Below are 7,999 nucleotides of genomic sequence, written 5' to 3'. Positions count from 1 at the left end.
GAAGCACTGCTAAATGATGTAAAGGAAATGTCTACAAGCTTTGCTAGTGTAGTTATCTTCAGTTTACCGGACCTATCTAGTTTACTTTTAAGGGGGTTGTGTTCAATGATGAAAATAGGCCAAGGTTAAGTTTTCACCTGTAGCTATGCATACATATATAATTGAGGCACAAATGTGTAAAAAATAAAATAGAGATAAGAGATTTGTGAGTAGCACATATGTAAATACTCTTGCATACTCTTGCCCCTGAAGCCAGAGGTGACAAGAGCAAAATGGTCCAACCACTGTCCTTACAGCCGCAAGCAACAACAGTTATTAAGTAAATGAATACAGACCAAAGCCCTAAGCTAGATGATTATGCTATGATCCTAAATGAATCACTAAACATGTACCATTACTTTCCCTTTCTGTCACTGAGGTTTCGCGGTAGCACGCCGTTCTCCACTCATCCCACCTCTTCCCTTCATCGACTCGAATGATATTGGTACTTGCAGATCATGAAGACGAGGCAAAGAGATAAGGATACAAGATTGCAAAACTCATATTCAATCCTTACACATAACATAAGATTAGATGCACATGAACGCTGCGAGGATTCACCCTAAGCCGCAACCCGTGAGGACTACTCACACATAATATCAAGATCAAATACAAAGATAGAAATCATTGTGCAAAATACTTAGATTGAAATCACAATATTTTTACAATGGTCGTCAATTATCAAGGAGAATTCTATTACAATGGTGATGGCTATTCCTATGGAGGAGATGGGAGATGGGATGGATGAACTATGGTGATGAATCTCCTTCGGTGTGGTGCAGATAGATCGGGTGGATGGCGGCTCTGTTTGGCGATAAATGGCTCTCTTTTCAGTGTCGGTCTCTTCACGACTTTTGTAGGGTTTGACCTCGGGAACGCAGCGGCGCATGATACGGGTAGACGGTACGGGTGGGGCTTGCCCGTACCGATGCCTATTAAAGCTCATGGAACCACCTTTCCGAGTGTAGTCAACTTTGACATGCTCCTGCGCCATTATTTTCAGTAATTGCAGGTCTATTTGTCATTATGACGGGATTTCCTGCACATCATCTAAAAATAGAAGATATTGCATATCTTTTTATTGATTAGGCATTAGTGACAAGTTAAGAGATAAACTTAGTCAATTTCTTGAGTTAGTTAATAGTTTAAACGCGGGAATATGACGTATTTCATAGCCATCAGAGGCGTTGTTTTTGAAGAAGCTGGACTTCGGGTGCTGCCTAGAGGTGTTAGTACGGCTTCTTCAAGGAATGCTCATTGTAGCGTGACTTTTTTTTTTCTAATTCTTTTTTGATTTTTGTTATGTGCATCCGTAATGCTGCTGGGCAGTGGGTTATTGTAGAGGCTAGGTGTAATTGATATCATCACGATATTAATATACGCTCTTTGTCGAAAGAAAAAACTTAGGTAGATTGAAACTTCAAATTTTATTGCCAAGTACTGGGCGCACAATTCCGTGTTCGTTAGGTTCGCCGTGCTAGTCTCGGTTGCTCCCCTCCGACATCTCCTTTAGTATTCTGGGTCGTTGGACACCCTCGATGTCCAATAATTAATTTGGTGCCCGATGGAGTCAATCAAATTGGTGTGTCAAGTACGTACTGCTTCGTGCACCAACGTCTAAACATCACGAGGAAACATTTGATAATATATACATTGATATTTGAGGAACGCGTCTTTATATACAATCTCCGTTACAGTAAATAAGACTTTTATTTATTTTAAAAAACCAAACCAACTAAAATTAAACCAAATTATCAAAAAAAATATCAACAAATATAATACTCTATAGATATCATATGAAATATGTCCCTGTTGGTCAATGTTTTATAGATATCATATGAAATTGTATTTCATGATGTATGACATTGATTTTATGAATTTTGCATGTTGATTTTTTTTGTAAAATTTCATCAAACTTTACAATGCTTGTCTTTTCCAAAATAATACTGTTTAAGCGAAGGTAGTATATGGTTGTCAGCATGACATATTTCTTCCTTCTGTATTCTAAACTGTTGCTCTTGTCGAAGTCAATTTTTCAACCGTTCACTACAGGAATCGACGTAGACGCCGACGGCCGGCTGCCCTCGGCGTAGCCACGCCTGGCCCTCGGCGTAGGCTACACCGACGGCAGCCCTCGGCATAGCGCCTCGGCGTTCAGGTCCCTCGGCACCTGGCACCGTGCCGTCGGCGTAGGGCCAGCCGTCGGCGTACGCCGCCTATACCGACGGCGCGACCTCCCCTCGGCGTAGCTGCCCTCGGCGTTTGGCCACGGCGCGCCGTCGCCGTTAACGGTGCTCCGTCAGACGCCGACGGCCTTGCCCTCGGCATAGCCACGCGATCTGGGCGCCGTGGGGCGACGTGGCGCATCGCGAGGCTGCCACGTACGGCGTCTACGCCGACGGCCAGGCCCTCGGCGTCTGCATGGCCCATGCAGTGGACACGCGGCACGCTGGGTGCGGCTGCCAGGTGGGGGGTCTACGCCGACGGCAATACCGTCGGCATAGCCCTGACCATATGGTCGCAGCAGGAGTCTATGCCGACGGCATTGCCCTCGGCGTAGACCTGCCCAAATTTTTTTTTGTTTTTCAGCAGTTTAATTTGCACCGTTCCAGCAGTTCAGTTTGCATAATACAGTACACACATACAAATTCATCCAAATTCACCACAATTCACATAAACTAGATTTTGATGTGCGCCTTGGCGCACGACCCCGTGAAGCTTGTACCTATGTTTATTTTGTATACATTTGTAAAGATCAATAGTAAGCAAGCAATGAATGAAAAGTGAATAACTATCCATTACAAAAATTATCAGTTGATAAAGAGGAGGAAAAGAACATAACATATCATTTGTCTTATATCAGTCTGTCGCTTCCCGGGCGGTCACCGCCAGTCCCTCAGGGTACCTAATCAAACATGAAGCCAGGGACACAACCCGGCCAAAAGGATGGGGGGCTGAGCCCTAATCTCACCGCCATGCGTCACCATAGCGTCCGCCACTTTATTACAGGCCCGAGTACTGTTTCTTTGATCCATATGAATATAAATTGGTGGTTCTATGTAAAGAATATATCTATCTACCCTAAGAATAAAAAAAATGCAGTAAGCAAATAATGAGGTAAATAACTACTTAAACCCTACAAAACAGTTTACTGCCAAAACTGATTCATATATATAAATGGGAGATCATCCAATAAGATGGGAAATTAGCTTTTCTGGCCAAGTAGTACCTTAGGGTATCAACTAAACCAATGCACAACATTGTTAATTAAATAATTCCTCGGATCAGATTCCCGTATAAAAGGTCTGGAGCAAGCAAGAGGTAGTCGACAGCCCAACAGATCACTGTGCAAACAGGAAAATAGGATAAAAGTATAGATACATATGAAAATAAAATTAATGGCTATCGGTAGATATGTTTATCAAATAAACAATTAACGTAACGTAGCTGAGCTACTTCTTACATTACATTGAAGGTAAGAACATTTGACATCCTCATTAAATAGAACTGAATTTCTTATAAATGCAATCTAAAATAGAGTGAACAGAAATCTATGAAACAAAAAATGATTGGATAAATAGTAGCCTGGCCTTCATCTGTTTGTCAAGAAATCAGCCTGTTCACTTTTATCGAAAATTGTCCTGCTCGTGAAAACTACTGAAGGGAAAGAATGATGAAGTTAACCTCCCCCATCCAAGGACCTTCTGAGAAGCTTCCTCGGAAAGCTAGCTTGAATGGAAGCCATTTTGCCTGCAGAATTCAGAAGTATCAACATAGCATCTGAAGCCCAAATGACACTAATTATAAAGCGTAGCACAGAAGATTTTCCAAGAAGTGAGCAGAATCATCAAGATATGAGTAGTAGACTACACCTTTGCAGTATGGGCACAAAAGACTAAGGTTCGTTCCGACAGCCGGCAGCGTTTTCACCATGCGAGGGTTCTCATTCAAAGAATTAATGGAGCAAGGCAAAAGAAAATCTCATCATATGACTAACAAAAAGAAAATGCCAGTAATTCAAGAGAAACATTAGTCTATTACATTCGAAAATGTACACCAACTAAGCTACTGCAACTATGGCATAGAAGCCTGGAATATTGCTGCTAGCAGATAGCCTTTCCCTGACCCAAATTAAATTGCTTAAAGCCACGGCATCAAATACTGAAATACATACTTAATATTTATTCACCATAAACTGAGATAACATTATGAACTAACCATATAGATGGCTTATGTTTTCACATGATTATCCTTACAGATTGCTAATTTATTTCCTAAGAAAATATGGCTACCTCAAAGGGAAAACATGGCAGTTCGGTAAGCAAGGAACAACTTTCCTTGATGTTCCCTGATGCACACAATTGGGCACTCAAATACATATATCTTGTGATTATACTTCCAGGCCTGGAAACATAATATTTTGATCCATTTGATTCGCTCACTCTGTAGTTACAAACATAGAGAAGTTCTCAGCCAGTGGAAGCACTTCATTTACTAAAGTTATTTCAGTGGAGTAGATCCCTAAGGGGTGGACGACTGTGTTGGACTGTATCTGTATGCAAGTTGTGCCATCCCCGAGACTCTGATTCCACCAGAGAGGGACATGAGCTTGAGGAGGAAGGCTGGAGGGCCACCCGCCGAGCCAATTCATCAAGTATTGGAGCAATGGTAGGCAGCGATTGCATGATTTGTGGTTATAGGAAAGGAAAGGTAGGTAGAGGAATACCTGAACGCAGCCGAATTGATTTCTAGGCATCGAGCAGCGGCACACAGCCCGCCTCGATGCAGTCCGCCTCCGTTGGTGCCCAATGACATCACAATCTTTGATGTAGCAAATAACTCATCTTGATTCTTGAACAACTATAAAAATTAACACAGTAAAAACAACATGTTTTTTGGAAATCACAATTCCGGGCACAAGATTAGCAGCCACTTTATACAGAGATGTTTTTAGGATCTAAGAAGAATCACCCGCACCATCAATTGCATGCAGAACTAAGCCCACTGCTGTAAGTTTATTTAGAGGGGCCAAAAAGAAATCAGGGTATAAATAAACATAGCACATCAAGAAAAAAAAACACCTTCTGTAGGGACGACGGTGGATTGGAGGCGAGATGGAACCACCCTTACCCTTTCCTAGATCATTAGAATCATCATGAACAAGAACTGTCCTTCCCAGTATGGAGTGAGGTCAGCTTAATGAAATCTTCATGCAAGAAGAGAAACGAATACCAATACAACAATTATTATACCAAGATGGTCAAATGATATATTATCCTTCAAGCCAACGGAACCTATAAGTCCTTCATCAAACTTCTGCAATGCCTGAAATAAATAACGGATGTATTAAAAACAGGGATTACATCAAGACAACAACTTAAACCGTAGTTGCCTAGACCTGAAGAAACATCGAGTAGTCATATAACTAACCATCTTTGTTGGCTTGTATGCTTCGCCGGTCACCCACATGTCATGTCATCATCCACCGGTACTTCATGTGACTTATTATTAGGATTAAAATGAGGTCCTGTTAAAAAAATAAGTTTGATCAGGACAACATAAAGTTCCAAATAAGGTACTTTCTTCAGATTTAAATCATTATCTACAGAATATGTAGTTTGCAAGAAGTTGCACAAGATACCTCCATGTAGCTTAGATAATAAAGATATTTTTATTACTTAATGAAACTATTATCTCAGCTCGAACGATTAGTAATACAAAATAAGCAATTAGCCCAATATGTCAAGAAGAGACCGTAATCTAAAGTCTACCAATGCACTAAACTACAATATCCTGTGAAGAAAATCGCTGCCCCATCTAATAAAACACAAGTAGACCATCTGAAAAGAGCAGCAACCAGTAATCCCATATAATAACTGGAAGGAAAACAATTCAACATTGGAAAAAATATTTCACACCCACACTTGACCTGCACTATTCTATGCACAGCATTATTAATTGTTTGAGCTGAATTACTCCACCAACATATACTGAAGACATCTACTCAAGTGGTTTCCATTTGCCATCAGTGGCGTAAATTTCCACAGGCAAGATAATTTTTTGGAAAACAACCTCAAGACCCAGGTTTCTCTGGTACTTCAAAATTGGCATGTGAGAGAACCATTTATGTGATAGAAGCGTGTTGTACATGAGTAGTGCTCTGCTATGGTTTGCTAGGTAGGACTTCAATGTTCTGTACTTCTATGGCGTTCATGTACTCAAACACAGCGGGGGGGGGGGGAATGGTAGGTCAAACATACGCATGTCACTCTGGTACTTCATCACGCTTCCATAGTCCCATGTATACATTATGCAGAGAACCAATGATGAGAAAGCTTACATAATAAAAATACCTCGATATAGCTTACATAATAGAGATAATTTTTATAACTTTATGAAACTGTTATCTCAGCTCAAACAATTAATAATGCTACAAAATAATCCATTAGCCCAATATCTCAAGGAGAGACCGGAATTTAAATACCACAATTCACTAAACTATAATATCATCTGAAGAAAATCGCTCCCATCTGAAAAGAGCATCCGGCAGTAATCCCATATGATAACGGGAAGGAACAAAATTCAAAATTGGAAAAAATATTTCACAACCACATCGAACCTACACTATTCTATGCAAGCTTACTACCAAAACAATGCACAAAAATGGTTGTCTATTCCGCCAACATCTACTGAAGTGGTTCCATTTGCCATCAGTGGTGTAAATTTTCACAAGCAAGGTAAATAATTAATAATATCATATGTCTATGAGTGGTAACTGGACATCGGCTGACTGTTATTCAACATAGTATGTTATGGCCATGCCAGATTCACAACACCATTAGATAGAAACAAAAGCAAAATACAGGAGAAACACGCACCTTCTTGCAGCTAGCTGATCCATCCTGTGACTTCCACAAACTTTTCATCCAATATAAATCATGGATCTGTATAAAAAAAATTCAAATAAAATCAGAGCTTAGGTATATTGGCATGTGCAGAGAGGCAGATGCAGCATCTCCCAACACAGCTTTCCATGATAGCCTAGTATTCAGGCTTAGAAGCAAATTCCCACTATCAAAGATTGATGCTCCCAAAAGATAGAGAGAGTGGATGAGAGAGATGTACCAGATCAAGCACACGCTCTCCTCCTTGATGCAAGGACTGACGACGATGTGGGCGGACATGGAGTACACCACATTCCCAAGATCAACCGTGAGACAAATCACTCGAGCAGGATCTGCGGCCGGCCGGCCGGCACGCCGCCATGCCATCTCGTGCAGTAACGACCCACTTTCCTCCTGTCGGTGAGGCAAGCGGCATGAGAAAAAAGAGAGGCGGATTCCAGAGAGAGGGAGGGAGAGGATACCTGTTATCCTCAGTACGCTCTGTCTCTGATGCGAGGAGGAAGAAGATGGTGGCACCATGGAATCCGTCTTTGGCGGCTTGTGGATCTGCCCTCTTCCGCTCCCCTGCCCAATGAAAAAGGGAGTGGTGGAGGAGGAGATCCTCCACTGGACTTCACCACCGCTAGCTACTGCTCTGCCAGATCCTGAGTTAGGTAGAGGAGCGGAGGAGGACGAGAGCACCACCTCAACATCGTTGCCCCCGGCTGTAAAGAGAGCGAGAGAGGAGATGAGACGGGCGAGGGAGAGAGAGCAGAGACGGGCAGAGATGGAGGAGGGAGAGAGGGCAGATATGGCGGAGGGAGAGGGAGGCGTACCTGCAGGCGACGCCTACGACCACTACAAGGTACACAGTGTCGACGTGCTCGGGATCAAAATCGCCGCCGCGCTTGTGATCTTGTCGTCGCCACCGTGCTCTATGTCAGACACGGGGTGGACAAGGAGGCCTCTGCCTCCGTCGCCGCATGGTCACCTCCGCCGTGTTTCGCCAGATCCATTCACCCCACCACCGCTTGCTCCTCTCCTCCCTCCTGCTTCTTGATCCTTTCCTCTGCGCG

At 42.6% G+C, this 7,999-nt stretch overlaps 1 long non-coding RNA gene across 2 annotated transcripts; it reads right to left on the bottom strand.

Moving 5' to 3' along the window:
- Positions 1–3,613: 3,613 nt before the first annotated feature.
- LOC127341812 (uncharacterized) lies at positions 3,614–6,979 on the bottom strand. 2 transcript variants are annotated; one of them, XR_007875922.2, is made up of 5 exons: positions 6,918–6,979; positions 5,470–5,566; positions 5,170–5,364; positions 4,766–4,899; positions 3,614–3,789 (listed from the first exon to the last, which is right to left on the bottom strand). It is a non-coding gene; the product is annotated as an uncharacterized lncRNA (long non-coding RNA). The 2 variants fall into 2 exon arrangements; XR_007875921.2 differs by having other exon boundaries at positions 4,766–5,364.
- Between the last annotated feature and the right edge of the window lie 1,020 nt (positions 6,980–7,999).

Source organism: Lolium perenne, chromosome 3 (assembly GCF_019359855.2).
Source record: "Lolium perenne isolate Kyuss_39 chromosome 3, Kyuss_2.0, whole genome shotgun sequence".
In the NCBI taxonomy this organism is placed as follows: Eukaryota; Viridiplantae; Streptophyta; class Magnoliopsida; order Poales; family Poaceae; genus Lolium; species Lolium perenne.
This window is presented reverse-complemented; position numbering and strand designations above follow the sequence as displayed.